The 16,552-nt window shown below is 47.4% G+C and overlaps 1 protein-coding gene across 4 annotated transcripts in view; it reads right to left on the bottom strand.

The window, feature by feature from the left end:
* The window catches only part of FOXN3 (forkhead box N3), a 350,430-nt gene that overhangs the window by 254,745 nt on the left and 79,133 nt on the right, over nt 1–16,552 (bottom strand). For all 4 annotated transcript variants that reach the window (XM_084884253.1, XM_084884256.1, XM_084884257.1 and 1 more), the window contains one exon: nt 7,647–7,762. The gene's annotated coding sequence lies outside the window, so the exon portion shown is untranslated. The remainder of the gene's footprint in view (nt 1–7,646; nt 7,763–16,552) is intronic.

Below are 16,552 nucleotides of genomic sequence, written 5' to 3'. Positions count from 1 at the left end.
ATAAATTTACTGAATTTTACAGATAGGAAGGGAAAGGAATAGAGAGATGAGAGAGAAACATCAATCAGCTGCCTCCTGAACACCCCCCACTGGGGCTGTGCCCGCAACCAAGGTATATACCCCTGACCGGAATCGAACCTGGGACCTTTCAGTTCGCGGGCTGACGCTCTATCCACTGAGTCAAACTGGTTTCTGGTGATTTTTTTTTTCGAGAGAGAGAAAGGGAGAGGGATAGAGAGATAGAAACATCAATTGGCTGCCTCCTGCATGCTCCCTCCTGGGGATTGAGCCCACAACCAGGGAATCCAACCACGATCTGTGGTCTATGAGTCCTCAACCGCTGAGTCACAATGGCTGGGCAGGGAAAAGAGTTTTAATTTGCTGATAGGTCTTAACACTTGCTAATCTCCTTTTTAATAAGGAGGATAGGCCACAGGCTGGACCTCCAGTAAACAGTGGGAGGAGGCAGTGAGGAAGACAGAGGGAGTGAGACTAACCCAGGAGAAAGGGTAAGAGAACCCACTCCAGCAAGTGCCCAGATGATTTTGCACGGCAATAAAATTTCAAAAATAGTTTCGGGGACAAGCATAGGTTGCCAACTTTTTGTTTTGCCAAGTAAGGATACTGAACTCACCATCCCGTGCTTATTTTCCTCTTCTCCTTGGACTCGGGGAAAGGTCATGTTTGACCACTTGCTTGTGCATAGATGTCTGTTTCCCCCAATCGGCACCCTCACCCCAACCTCAGCATTACCCTGTGAGCTCAAGCAGCCCACCTCGGAACTCCCTCTGCCCTCCACCCAGGAGGCATCTTGAATAGATCGGACTGGATCCGGAATCTGAGAATTATCACTTATTTCCTCATTTCACTTGAGAATGTTTTGCATTTCCTTATCGCCCTTCAGAGAATTTCTCTGAAACAGCCTTCTAAGGTGACTTAACTACGAAGACCTCTAAAAAAGAAAAGCCCACCAAAAACAAAACACACATTTTATACACTGGATTCACTTCAACCCTTGATAAGAAAGTAGTATACATGCCGAAACCGGCTTGGCTCAATGGATAGAGCGTTGGCCTGTGGACTGAAGGGTCCCCAGGTTCGATTCCGGTCAAGGGCATGTACCTTGGTTGCGGGCACACCCCCCCCCCCCCCCGTAGGGGGTGTGCAAGAGGCCGCTAATTGATGTTTCTCTATCATCGATGTTTCTAACTCTCTATCCCTCTCTCTTCTTCTCTGTAAAAAAAATCAATTTTATATATATACATATATACACACATACATATATATATGTATACACATACATATATATATAGTAGTATACATACTACTCGTGGAAATGAATTCTAACAAAAGAGTATTCGCACTTTCAGCCTAGGGGCCTGACCTACAATGGCCAAGAATGCGTGTGCAACGAATGTGAATGCCTTCTTTTGCAGAAGTGAATGACCAAAGACTTTCCAACCATGCATCCTGACATAACCTACTCCACAGCCAGCCAAGACGATTGTTCTGAAGGAAAGCAATTTGCAGACCTGGACCAGAACCAGGACTCACAGCAACAACGAAGGATTTAGATGAGTTTAATTTCTGAGTTCTTGGGAGACAATGGCCGTATCTATTAGCGTGTCCTGCACAATGCCATCGGCCAGGTGCAGAAATCTTCCTTATCCCTTCCCACCGGTGCTCTGGGTCCCGCCTCCTCAGCCCTCACAAACAGCTCTGCAAAGGGCCTTCTGGACAAACGAAGGAATTCACAGTCACCATGTTATCTTTCAGGACACAGAGACCGACTCAGAAATGTTTCAGATGGATTCTCAATTAAATAAAAACGGGTTTTAATTTCACTTCCCATTATCGGGCAGGACCACACACTCCTAAGTAAGGACAATTAGAGTCATTTTAAGAGCTACTCTAAACAGAGTGTTCGCTCTCTGCCAAAACACTCTGCCAAATATTGTATATCAATTATTTTATTTCGGCCAGGCTGGCATGGCTCAGGGATTGAGCACTGACCTATGAACCTGGAGGTCAGGGTTCGATTCCCAGTTGGAGCATATGCCGAGGTTGCAGGCTCCATCCCCAGGAGGGGGTGTACAGGAGGCAGCCAATCAGGGATTCTCTCTCATCATTGATGTTTCTATCTCTTCCTCTCCCTTCCTCTCTGAAATCAATATATATATATATATATATATATATATATATATATATATATATATGGATTATTTTATTTCATTATCACACTGTCTCTATAAAGTAAACATCCTCCTCCTCATTTTACAGATGGGGAAATGGAGGCACAGGCACTTACCTTATTGCCTAGGAATCCACAGCTCAGAAATCACACCCAAAGTCACTCAGCTAGAAAGGAGGAGGACTGGAACCTGAAAGCAGGGCTTATATTCTCACCCTAACATCCACTGCCTCCCGCAGGGACCCGGGGCCACATCGCTAACACCGGTCCTGCAGAGGCCACCACTTCCATGGTGTGCCCTGTGCATGGCTGCGCTCTGAAAACCTGGGTCACCCCCTCTGTCCTTGAAGCCAGTGTTGCTTCCCTTGTTTTCCAGGCCTGTCCAGGATTTCTGCCCTCTCTCTCTCTCTCAGGGGCTCGAACTTTGGCCCTCAGGTCTTGGCCCCCTGCAGCTAACCACCCAAAGTCATTCTGTCCAATTAGACAAACCCATTTCTCTCAGGACAGTGGCTGTCATTCCAAAATGGCTCCTGATGGGCCAAATATCTGAACTTGTTTTACCTAAAGCGAGCTCTCCAGAACTCACACGGTTCTTTCACCTGCTCCAGTCTGTGAGGACAAGGGGACCAACGCCACACGGGAGCTGCCCCCTAATTCTGTCGCTGGCTCTCTCCCTTTGTCACCTCTGTGGCCCCCGGTCTCCCTGTATGTAGAACACCAACTCTCAGCCTCCCTCACCAATGTGCCCGTCGTGACCAAGTGAGACAGTAAAAATATTCCGAGAGAAAACGGATGCCTTCCGCCACGAAGGTGTTCACACCCCACCTTTTCTAAACAGCACAGGTTACGGCAAATACCGGGCACCGGCAAGGCAGAGCATGGTCGGGTCCAGAAACTCTCTCTGTTACATATATGGGGATTTCCACTCAACTCAAATGCTTCCCAGAAACACCTAGAGCCCTTACTTAGCAAAGGTTCTCACCGGGCAGCCAATCGGAAAAAGCCCTGTGGGCCCATGAATCAGTCTTTGGGAGCTTTGGGAGACTATTTCGTTTTGTGTTTAATAACATTTGGGTTCCATGGATGACTCAAGCGTAACTTCCTTGGCATCGAAGGAACTGGGAACTGAGATGAACTGCCCAGTTTTTAACGGCATTTGGCCTCTGTGTACCCCATGTTGTCAGTGCCCCGTCTGTCGGGGCACCATGAGAACGATGACCTGTCACTGACTGGTCTAAAAGCCCAGCTGGTGTGGCTCAGTGGTTGAGTGTCGACTTATAGAGCAGGAGTCAGAGTTGGATTCCCAGTCAGGGCACCTGCCTCAGTTGTGGGCTCAATGTATCTCTCTCTCTCTCTCCTTCTCCCTTCCTCTCTGAACTACACACACACACACACACACACACACACACACACACACACACATTAAAAAGAGCTTTGGTGTCTGAGTAGTTTAGGATCCATAAGATAAAGGGTTCTAGCCTTCTAAGAATCTCATATTCATTCATTCATTCATTCATTCATTCATTCATTCATTCTCATTCCCTCTCTCTCTCTCTCTCTCTCTCTCTCTCTCTCTCTCTGATTTTAAAATGGCTTAAATAATGAGAGCACCACAGGAAAACATATGGAATTGCATTTATTGACTACTTATACCCTCTACCCTGTCCAGCTGACTCTGCCCCTGGACGCATCAGACTCCATATTGAACATGGATTTTTCCCCCGCTTCCGGGAGACTCTCATTTTCTCCGTTGCATTCATTCAGAGGACAAAGCAATTTGCTATAGGCAACTACACCTATACTTTGTACAAATAAATTTACATAAATCATTATTAGAATGCTTTATCTTAGCAACATTATTTGGTTCCCAGAGCACAAATTAAATGCATGCTTAAAGCAAAATATTTTAAAGTTATTCCTATATTGCTTATGAGATAGAATCAGAAATTTCCTTTCTCTTTTATAATGGAAATTTTCTTGTTTTTGTTTTCTTTGTACATTTAGAAACCACATCTATAACGCTCTGGAGAGGGGACGGGTTTTTGAAGCAAGCAATGCAATCGATGAGTCTGCCACATTCGGTTCATTTTTCAGAGTCTGTTCCCTTTGATTCCCTCGGTTTGGTTTTGAACACTGATTAGGAAGGTCGGGAACCAGGGAAATTAATACCAGCTTGTGAGTCGATGGGTTTTTGTTTCCTATGATTCTGCAAGCAACAACTGGTCTTTGGTTGTGGTGCGGCTTTTTTTTTTTTTTTTTTCAAATAAACAAATTTGTGCATAAACTTCCTGAAAACAGAGCCTGGTTTTCCCCAGCTGTTTGTGTTGGGAAGGTGCCTGTTTGAACCAACTGCACAGCACATGGCAAGTCTTCACTGGCTAGAGTTCGACTCCACCCTAGATTTCAAAATGCAGCCTTTCCTCCCTGTGCACAACGCATGTTCAGTGTTAAAGCCAGCTGCACCCTCAACAGCAGGGGAGTGGGGACCGAAGGGGGCTGGCGGGAAGTCAGGAGACACGCTCGCCAGACCCGGTCCTGCCCCTTTCCGACTCTGGACATGCACGGGGTGGTCTGGTATCTTTGTTGCGTGTCTGGGTCAGAACAGGCTGAACTCTCCGCTCGGAGCTGTAACCTTCCACCAGTGTGTGGTCTGGGAACAGATTCCTGCGTCAGGAAAGTGTGGGCCCCACAGGGCCAAGGGCTCAACCTTGGGCCCAAGAGCACAGCGTCAGACAGGCCTGGAATCAGAACAGAGTGCTGTCCCTTGATAGCCGTGTGATCGTCAACAATTCAACTCGCTCTGCCTCTGGTACCTCATCCTATATCATAAAAGGCTAATGTGCAAAGTGTCCCTTTGGAAGTTCGACCGAGAGACAGGGAGTCTGATCGCTCACTATGATGTGCACTGACCACCAGAGGGGGGTGCGAACACGGCGGGTGACCAGTGGCGGTGGCAGCAGGGTGCTGAGGGAGCAAGAGAAGGAGGAGGTGGGGAGGCAGGGAACCTGATCAGCCCTGATCGCCAGCCAGGCCTAGGCACCCTACCTGTGCAGGAATTTTGTGCACCGGGCCTCTAGTCTGAAAATAGATTACCCATACCCACCTCACAAGTTTGGGGATTGAATGAAGCAATAGAGGCAAAAGCTTAGCACAGAGTCTGACACTTGGAAAAAGCTTAGTAAACAGGAGGTAATAATCTCAAAGGATGACCAGTGGGTCAAACTGGGGTGATCACGTAACTTACTGTCCACACCCGGATGTTTCTGGGTGTGAAAGGGAGGGCTGTATGATAATTATGTTGGGTTAACTGGCGAATGCTAGGACAGTCCTAGGAATGTGGGACTACCCAGATGCCAGCCTTCAAGATGGGATAAAGAAATTAAATAACAATTATGTCTTAAGATATTTTACAACTCATGATACCTTTCAAAGCGCCTCCACACATCTTATTTGCACCTTTAATAAACATGACCTAGGAACCAGAAGGTCATGGTTCGATTCCCAGTCAGGGCACATGCCTGGGTTGTGGGCTTGATCCCCAGTTGGGAGCATGCAGGAGGCAAGCGAACAACGATTCTCTCTCATCATTGATGTTTCTATCTCTCCCTCTACCTTCTTCTCTGAAATCAATAAAAAAATATTTTTTAATGAAATAAACTATGTGAAAAAATTATACCCTTTAATAATGAGCAAACACATGGCACGCATAGGGAAAGTATGGGTTTTCCCACAGTGACACAGTATTGCAGGGACCGTGGGGGTCCCAAGCATTCCTCTGCTCTGCCCTACTTCTCAGCCTCGGGGCAGCAAGACAGGGTCATGTGACTAATTCTGGCCAATAGGCTGTGGATGTAGAGCTGGTTTGGGTCATTTCCAGGCTAAGGCAGTTAAGAATGAGTGTGTGTTCTCAACTTTCTCCGCACATGTTGCAGCAGCCAGGGAGCCGTGTTTGAAGATGTAGGTGTCACAAGAGGGAAGAAGCTTGGAACCTCAAAACACTGGCTATGGGCAGGTACACTGGTGGCTGGCGATCCAGGCTTTGCCTCCAGGAGGGCCCGAACTCTGGGGTCAGTGGGACTCAGCTGCAAGGAGCACCCAAGGGTGCGGGACAGTGGCCAGTGGCCTGACGGGAAGAGCAGGTGCCTCAGAAGACAACTCTCAGCACTACCTTCAAGACCCAAGCCAGCGAAAGCCACCATTGCTTTATCCAAGAGCAACCCTGGAAAAGAGCGAGGCGTGGGCAGCATGTACTTGGCCATCTCAGGGTTCATCAGGCATGTGCTCCCCGTCCCTGACCGTGGCCCTGCACGCAGCCCTGAGACCCACCCTGACTTCTGGCTTTCGGAACTCTCTAGATATGCTGTTGGCATCAACTTATAAATACGCGTCCTTGGCTTATGCTCCCTACCTTTCAATTCTACTCTTCAGCCCAGAATAGCACCTTGTGAATCACCAGGAACTGACCTCACAAGGTCCCTGGTTCATCCCACGGCCTTTTTAAGCCACACCTGCCAGGCAGAGCTTGGAGGGGAGGGGTGTAGGTGTGTAAGGGAAGAGTCAATAATCAGGTAGACAGGCAGAGGCCAGGTGTGGACAGACCCAAAGAAGCAGAAAAGGCCAGCAAAGTGGCAGCCAAAGCCAGGGCTGGGGCGACAATGCCCGCTGTCCCCGAAGGAAGCTGCCAGCCAGGGCTCCCGATATCTGGGCTCACTGCGGGCTCATCCACATCTTCCCACCCAGGTGCCAAGCTGCTCCTCTCCCCGCCTCCCAGCCTAAGGATCCTCAGTGATCAAGCTGAGGCCCTCCCTCTTCCACGGATTCTTCCCTAGTTACTTCCGTTCCAATCCTAAGTCTCTCAATTCCCTGCACCAGAGAGCTACCATCACTGCCCAGCCCCAGCCCCAGCCCCACATGGCACCACCATCTGCCGCCCTCTCATGAGTGAGTGGGCCCTGGGTCTGTGGCTAAGCGGTGAGCCCCACGTCTGTCCCAGGAACACATATCTTACCCCATCTGACCCGAGAACACATAACCCATACTCAATAGTAGTTATATATTAAAAGGTATAATATAAGAAAGATTAATTCGAGTAATATGTGGTCAGCTGAGAAAATGATTTAGAGGAACCACGGTAGAATCCAGTTTCCACACGAAAAATTCCCAGCGAGGTTTCCTTCGCTCTGTGCGCCTGTGACACGCACCCAAACTCCCAATGAAGATGTGATTCGATGTTTTCATTATCTTAATGCCTAAATTGGATTGACCACATTGCCAGTCTGATCAGCTGCATACGTGGATCATTAAGAAGATTGGGAGGAAGAGGGTCGGATACCAGTTGATGGAGAGACGATCAATTTGGCACCTGCATTTACATATGGGATAGCGCTAGTATTTCATTTATTCCGTGCGGTCGCTATTATGTGTAAGCGAGCTGGTGAGGACTGACGGGGGTTACCTGAGTCAGAATGGGTCCAGGAAACCGAGGTCAGCATTGCTCCAGTCACGGGAAGGACAGAGAAGCCTCCATTGTCACCAGAGCCATGGTCTTCTGGGAGATGATGCGTCTAGTGGCTGGTGGAGAGGAGCAGAAGGAAGACGGGATTAGAGCAGAGGGGAGAGAGGACCCTCTCAGCCACAGCGAACACCATCTCTGACAGGGCTGTAAAAGATGCCACACTTCAGTGACAGCGCCGATTGCAACGGCACCTCTTTGTTGCTAGGAAAGTTTATTGAAGCGCCCGGCCTTTCAGATGGAGTGTTCTTGAAACTGCCTCGCGGGGCACAAAAGGCCCCAGAGATGTGAACACGCATGCCACGGACACTGCGAGATTATCTCCTGTTACTACAACTGCGACTGAGACATTTGTGATGTAGATAAAGGAGAGACATCAGCACGCCAACAAGCATGGCAGGCCAGTGCTGGACCACGGGAACCGGCCCTCATCCGCTGGGTAGGCCAGGTCCACGGGCACAAACTCAAGGTCTCTCTATCCTGCTGCTGTAAGAGAAGATGACTCCGGCTCTGCTCCAGGGGGAAAAGGTCCCATCCAGCTAAAGCTCACTACATGGACTGCAAGCTTTTGAGCCACAGTTAACCCATAATCTTACAAAATAGTTAAGTTGGTACATGGGGTGGATTGCATCATAATTTGATGGGAGGTATTTTTTGTTTGTTTGGTGGTGGTGTTTTTTGGCCTCCGTCTCAAGGAAGACAGATCGGTAAACTGCCTACTAAAAACAATGGCATTACCCGATGAGGTTGGTGTGAGAATCCTCGGAAATAAAGCCACTGCGTCAGTGGTCTCCCAATGATGATCCCTGGAACAGCAGCATGAACATCCCCTGTGAGTTTGTTGGAAATGCAAATTCTCGGCCCCCACTAAAGACCACCTGAATCTGAACATTTGGAGGTGGGGTGCAGCAATCTGTTTTAACAAGCCCTTCAAGTGATTCTGATACATGTCAGATCTTCCATTTATCCACCCATCCAAAGACATCTAATCTGTCGTTGTAAACCAAAATTATCCTCCCCTGATGCGTGTTACACATCCAAGTACAGTGAGCTGGGGATTGGAAGGAAGAGGGAAGGGTCACAGAGAGAAGCTGATGAAATGGCCCTTTTGGAGAAATATACTGTCCACTGTGGGAGATAAGACATGTACGTACGCAACTCAAATACAGATAGAATGCGTTATTTCCTATAACAAACAGAAGGTTTCGGAGGTGACATTTGTTTCTGGCGGAGGTGAGGAGCGGGGCAGGTAGGAGAAAGCATCAAAACAATAACAATAAAATAGGCCTTGAGATGCGAACAGGATTTTGACCAGGAGGACCAAACAAAAGCTAAAGCGAAGGCCCAGAGAGGAGCAAGCATGAAGGCTATTCCGGGTGCATGGGGCAGCCAGGTCTGGCTGACGCTGGAGACACGTGGAAAGTGATCCAGGTGAGACAAAAAAAAAAAAAAAAAAAACGTTCAAGTACAAACAGGTGAACACTAGGGGCCTGTGGCATCTGTTGTTTATGTTTAGAAACTGGCATCTAATAAATCAGAGGACTCCAAGATTTCTGAACCCAGCCTGCTTTTCTGTCCTTGCTGTAACTGCATTTTCTAGAAGGGAGCTTAGAGGAGCAACTGTGGGAGGTTTGCCCAGGAGGAACACGCAAAAGAACATTTTAAAGCAGGCACAGGGCTCTGGATGTCACCATAGCCTCAGGCCATTCTGCAAATGGACAGAATCTTACCAGACCTAAAAAGCCCCCGAGGACATCCATGGTTTTAGCTTCATAAAACAACGCCTAGGGAATGGTGGTGTGCCTTAGTCACAGGGAAAAGTGAAAGGGTTAGAGAGGAGGAATGGAGGAGGGTAGTCAAAAGATACAGACTTCCAGTTATAAATAAGCCTACACAGTGGTTGGCAAACTGCCGCTCATGAGCCACATGAGGCTCTTTGGCCCCCTGAGTGTGGCTCTTCCACAAAATACTATGTGAGGTTGCACACATACAGTGGGATTGAAATTTCGTGGGATTGAAACCATGCACAGAAGTCGGTTTTCGGCTCTCAAAAGAAATTTCAATCGTTGTACTGTTGATATTTGGCTCTGTTGACTAAAGAGTTGGCCAACCACTGAGCCAAGGGAATATAAAGTACAGCCTGATGACCCCTTGTTAGTAATATTCTATCGCATATTTGAAAGTTGCTAAGAGGGTAGATCTTTAAAGTTCTCAGCACATACAAAAATGTTGTAACTACATAAGGTAATGAGTGTTAACTAGACTTATTATGATAATCTCGCAGTATATACAAATATCAGATCATTATGTCGTACACCAGAAACTGATATATGTCACATGTCAATTATACCTCAATTTAAAAATATTGAAATCATGTTTTAAAAAAATGTTAAACTGCCACTAAAGCTCTCCAATTAGAGAAAAAAATAATTTTCATGATCCAGAAGGCATGGCTTGCCCAGCTGGCATGACTCAGTGGTTGAGCATTGACCTATGAACCAGGAGGTCACAGTTCAAATCCCATTCAGGGTTTCAGGCACCATCCCCAGTGTGGGGCATTGGTTCAGGGCAACCAATCGATGATTCTATCTCATCATTGCTGTTTCTCTCCCTCTTGCCTTTTCACTTCCTTTCTGAAATCAATAAAAAAAATTTTCCTTTAAAGAAGGTATGGTATTTGCTTCTAGAAAATTAACATGCATAGAATGCTTTCTTTCCTGATGCTGCCAAATGAATGATGAAATACCGTGTGAGGTTGCACGGGCTCTGATGGAAATGAAGCTGGATTCAGTACTGGTTACACCTGGTTGCTCACCTCAGCTCTGCCATTTGGCCATTGAATCATTATGGGCAAAGCATTCAACCCCCTACACCACAGTGTTTCCTTGATCAAGAAACAGAGGCACTGGCTTGCCCCAACTCCTTTGAAATTTAAATAAGAAAATCCACATGAAGTGGCTGTGAAAATGATAAAGTTGCAATGCTGCACAGAAGCATAGAATTATCCTACTCCTTGGGACATTTGGGTACTAATTAACACTTGTTACTGTGTTTGGCCTTTGAAAATATAGAAATAAAACGTTTCTTATGCCCTTGAGACTCCTTTTAAATATTTCAGATATAAGCACTTCTAAGGAGCCAACTTGGCATCCACCAAAGCGCTCTCCCATGAAACCCTTCACGGCACATTTTTTACTTGTGATTTTTGTCTTTAATTTCATTCCTCTGACCACGATGGGGGATCCAGTTATCTTTCCGCCGCGCCTGGGGAGCACAGCTCAGTCCTCAGCAGCACAGACGTATACGATGGCGATGATTTATCATCTCTGCAGTAGTGTCGTCCCAGATGGGCCATTTACTGATTTATTTCCATATGTAACTGGCAGAGAGATTAATCAGGCTTCCAACTTGGAAACCCGAATTGCGCTTTATTTCCCTAACTGGCTAACTCTGGACAAGAGGACGTACACAGAAATCATACAGAAAGCCAAGAGTTCCCCTTCCAAAGCCTGCTGACCTCCCATGCCTTTACACACACACACACACACACACACACACACACACACACACACACACAGCTTGCTCCTCCTGGCAGCTCCTCCTGGAGGGCTGGCTCTTTCCTTGGATGCTCATGGGCTTCCCCACAGGAGCTGAGTCTAATAGAACTGCAGGCACTGTGAGCCCAGAAACGTTAATGCCAAATCAGATCCAGTTGCAGCCACATTCCCCTCCCCGTGTGCAAGCTCAGGCTCATATTTCCGAGACCGAAGAGATCCCTTTGCCATGTCGCTGCCCCCAGCTGGCCCCGCTGCGCGGTGCCCAGGCCCTGGAAAGTATGTGCTTTCTTTTTTCCACTCTTTTTAAGGGTCTGGACTTGACTGAATTCAGCAGCTGCCATAACCTCAGCCAGGCCATGGCTAATGACCTGTTAGCACTGCTCCCTGCCTCCCTACCCCAGGTCAGCTCTCAGCCCACTTTTGTTAATTCCACCCCCATGATATTAGCTTTTAGCAAAGAGTGTCAATGGGATGGTTATCTCGGGACAGTGTTTACATACAGAAAGCCAGCCAATCGCAACCCGGGTCAGAAGGCACCAGCTGACTGTGCCATCTCACGTGGAACCCAAGGCCTCAGTCAGGAAGGCGCAGTGCACGGGGCCATGGAGATTTATCTTTTTAAAATCCTCACCCAATGAGATGTTTTTATTGATTTTTTTCTTTATAGACAGAGCTAGGGAGAGAAAGAAGAGAGAAACATCGATCGACTGCCTCCAACCACTGAGCCATCATCCAGGCAGGACCATGTAGAGCTCTCACTGGCTCCCCACACACCTGGGTCCCTAACCCCCGAGGGGCTTTGGAACAGTCACTTCGTTTGGGTTCACAGTTCTCTCCTCTGTGGTTTGAGTTTACTCTATCAGGTTCCTTCCGGCTCTAAAATCATGTGATACCATGAATATGGCGGAGGCGGAAGAGGGGAATCAGCCATGCCCTTAGTTTCTGTGTTTAGATGATGCCAAACAGCCAGAAGTTGGGAAGCCTCTGAAAGTAGCTGGATCGGTCCAGACAGACAGAGCCACGGGAAGCTCAGTACCCAACAGGCTCTCCTTCAGCAGAGAGCATGAGCACCGGAAGGTTGCACAGCTTTACAAATGTTTAAGAATATGATGCAATACAGCGACAGCTCGGAGTACTGTTCTAGGGATGGCAAAAGCTACAAGACGCCCAAGTCAGAGACCTTTCTCTCTCATACACTCACATCTCAGTTAGGAAGAGACGCCACTGATCTGAATACAGTGAAAGAAGTGCCGTCATGGAAGACAAAGAAACTGTGATGGGAACACGGAAGCTGGAAAAATCCTCCTGACGAGGGGGACAAGGGGAGAGCTGTAAGGTTGTATGGAGGACGTGGGACTGAAGCTGGGTCTTACAAAGCCAAGATGGAGGGGAAGGCGTTGGACAAACACACCAGCGAGAGCCAAGGCCTAGGGCTTCCTGGCCAGCCCAGGACACGGTATTTGGTACCCTGGGGCAGCCACAGGATGCTCGAGGGGAAGAGGGCTGGTGGGAGGGAAGGCTGGGCTGGAGCCGGGGTGGAAAGCCCTGGACGCCAGGCCGCAGGCTCGCCCGTGCCCCGGGCCCACCGAGAACCGTCAGAAGTTCCGGAGCAGCGGAGACTCCAAATGAGCTACACCTCAGGAAGTTGATTCTGGCAATTCCGTTACCATTCAGGACTGGTAATAAGATCTGTCTGTACCTTCATTTTTCTCTTATTCATTCCATGCTGCCACTATTTGGGAATCCCTCGCATTTATTTATTTTTTTTTTTTTCCAAATCAATTTCCTGGCCCTTCAAATGGAAGCAATTGAATTTCCTACAAGCACCGCCAGGATTTAAATTTGAATGACTGATTCGGCCTGGGGCTTGGCACTTAGGTGTATGTGGTTATTCTATTCTTACAAAACAGCTGAGTAACACAGCACAGACTGGTGGGCTTTTGTTTTGTTTTGTTTTTTTACACTGGAAAATATTTCTGGGTGGTGAAGAAATATACACCAAACATCCCGACTACTGGAAGGGCCCGCCCGCTCGAATACTCCCAAACAGACAAACGTTGAACTAGTCATCCAAAGTAGTTCATGGAGGCCCTGGCTGGGTTGCTCAGTTCGTTAAGAGTGTCATCCCCATGTGCCAAGGCTGTGGGTTCGATTCCTGGTTAGGGCACATACAAGAATCAACCAATGAATGCATAAATAAGTGGAACAACAGCCCTAACTGGTTTGGCTCAGTAGATAGAGCGTGGGCCTGTGGACTGAAAGGTCCCAGGTTCAATTCCGATCAAGGGCATGTACGCTGGTTGCAGGCACATCCCCCATAGGAGGTGTGCAGGAGGCAGCTGTTCGATGTTTCTCTCTCATCCATGTTTCTCTCTGTAAAAAAATCAATAAAATATTTTTTTTTTAAAGAGAGAAAAAAATAAGTGGAACAACAAACTGATGTTTTTCTCTTTCGTGAATAAAATTTTTTATTGTTTAAAGTATTACATGTAGTACCATTTCCCCGAAAATAAGACAGTGTCTTATATTAATTTTTGCTCCCAAAGATGCGCTAGGTCTTATTTTCAGGGGATGTCTTATTTTTCCATGCGCTAGGTCTTATTTTCGGGGAAACACGGTAGTACATAACTCATCAATAAATTGAAAACAGTTTTTTAAGTAGTTCATTGAAACTTTTCTGATTTCCGGTTTCAGAGCCCAAGGTTTCCAGGGCCCCTCCCAAATGCTAATAGCAGAATGTGATGTAAACCCTCATGCCAATGGCATTTGGCTCCTCTGCCTTGGGGGGCCAGGCACAGGTGGTTTCCTGCAGCTGTCACACAGAGAAGCTGGCCACCGCCACACACAGGGCCCGGGCCAGGCAAGCCTGCCCTCCCCTGGGCCCCAAAGATGGGCTGGAGCCTCCAAACTCCACAGGGAGGAGTGTGGGAGTCGGCAGCTGGGACTCCGAGAAAGACTGGCCTTTGGTGTGAGACACCATTTTAAAAAATCCCCGTTAGAAGACACAAACTTCACTTCCCATCTCTGGGCGGCTCAGACTACAGAGGGGCATAAACGGGAAGCTTCAACATTAGTTTCACTTGGGGGCACCTTATTTAGAAAGGCAAATCGTGTCTACCCACTGGGGCGTCAACTATTCTAGGGTTCAGGTCCCTGATTTATAATGCAAAACCTGTCCCATCCCTCCATGTTACCCGGGCATGTAGGAAGCTCCAGACAACACACACCTTCCCCATGTTCTCTTAAAATCTAATCCAACAGTTACGGTGAGGGGCAACATGTAGTAGACGCTGCAGGCAGCTCCCCACGCACATAAAACACAGCCTCACACACCGCAAAAGAGTTGTGTGCCTCGGATGCCGCTTTTTGTAAAAGTCCACCTTTGGTCAGAAAAAAAAAACGAATCCTCCTCAATCGAACAGATTAGCTTAAATTACCATGCCATTTTCCGTTCTTTTCTCTGGTGCATGACTAACGGAACTATAAGGTAAGTGCAGGCTCACACGGAATAATGGACATATACAAATATTTTGACATGAAAAACCTCAGTCGAAATTGAACTACCACATACTTGAAAGCTCCCGCAATCATACCGTGCACGCTGAAATCTATTAACCTAATACCCAGGCTTGCTATTCAAAAGCAGAGGTCTGGCATGTAAATAAACACCCATTCGAACACTTCTCCTAAATTACTTAACTGCACGACTTGATTGCAAAGTCACCCATTTACAAAGCCGATCCTCTTTACGCGGTGGCTCTCAGCACTCCAGTCTCTATCAGGTGACAGCGTGGCAGCCTCACACAAACACAGAGACCGGCATATGGCACCAAAAAGTAGCAGCGAATGTCAAAGACACGCCAGGGTCATCCCGGGGAAAGAGAGAGATATTTACATAAGCATTCGGAAAAGACAATGGAGCCCGAATTCCCTCCCTGAGCCGCTCACCCAATCAACCTCTCTGCCTCTCACCTGACCATTATTTTTTATTTTTATAGAAAAGCAATTCCTACAATGAGACATTCAAAGACCTTAGTTGCCATAAACTCAGAAGCAAAAGATTTCGTGGCACGTTAGCATTGCTTTAAGACTCGGCTGTCTTCACCCTGAGCTTTCATTCCTTACCCATTCCTAATGCCCCCGACCCCCTCAAAAAATAAAAATAAAAAATTAGCTTCACTGGCAATATCCTTCTTAAAGATGCCATCTGCCAAGGTCCGTCTTCTTACCTTTGTAACTCACACTGGTTTCCTTGGATGATATTTACCCAAGCAAGGGCAATTGCTTGACTGGAATCTTGCAACTTTCAACTTTGTCCCGATTCTGCTGTCGCGGTGAGGAGGGGAGACACCGAAGCCCCCCCCCCAGTGCATCTCTCGGCCGAATCAGAGCCGTATTTTACATTCTTTTACACTTACTTAATATAGTGTGTGCTGCCTGTCCACTGATGCGATATCAGAAACCTGCAAGCTACTATTTCTGCAACTGTGTCACTGTAGATAGTCTGAAACATGTACGTCGCTGTTGCCATGGAAACAAACACAGCCAGGGTAGAGTGCCACGCTGTGTTAATTCCTTCACCCATGAACCCCAGGGGAAGGCTAACATTCATCTTCTTTCTCCTTTAGTCTCACACTGCTTTAATATATTTTTTTTTTTTTTTAGCGTTATCAAATGATGTACTAAATGCACAGGGTACACCTGAAAATCCAGATGGCTGAAATGAGCCCGGTCCAACCTAGCTGGCTGGGGATCTGGCTTCCGGTGGGGCCGCCAGGCAATAGGTCCTTCCACCAACTTCTCCTGGGAGAGATGGAGAACTTTCCTTTTTTAAAAATGAGCAGGACAAAAAAAAAAAAAAAAAAAAGAGGTGCGCATCTTGGTCTCATCTTAGAACAGCTATCGCAGAATCGCACCAGAATGAAAATGCCCTCGGCATCGTGCCTTTATCGGTTCTGTGAAAGGCAGAGGGAGGTTTTGCAAACTTTGTGAAGTGGATCCAAGCTAAGAGTTCTTTTCCCTTCCCACGAGAGCCGCATGCGCAGGCTGTAAGCCCAATAGTTTTAATTAGCCGGAAGCATACACCCTCACTAGGGCTTCCCCTGCCCCCACTGGGTCTTTGTTTCTAAACTTAAAGAAGAAGGCATTAGGATGAGTGACAAGATGGAAATCTGACATCATTCAGAAAGAAAGGCGGTTTCTCCAGGAAACCTGAACATTCTCTTGTGTGCTGCAAGCTCAAAGCTTTGACCGGATACGGTATTTGGATGGTGGAGGGATGTCAGATTTTCT

Source organism: Pipistrellus hanaki (assembly GCF_964339955.1).
Source record: "Pipistrellus hanaki genome assembly, chromosome: 1".
NCBI lineage: Eukaryota > Metazoa > Chordata > Mammalia > Chiroptera > Vespertilionidae > Pipistrellus > Pipistrellus hanaki.
Note: the sequence above shows the minus strand (reverse complement) of the source record. Positions and strands in the feature narration are given on the sequence as shown.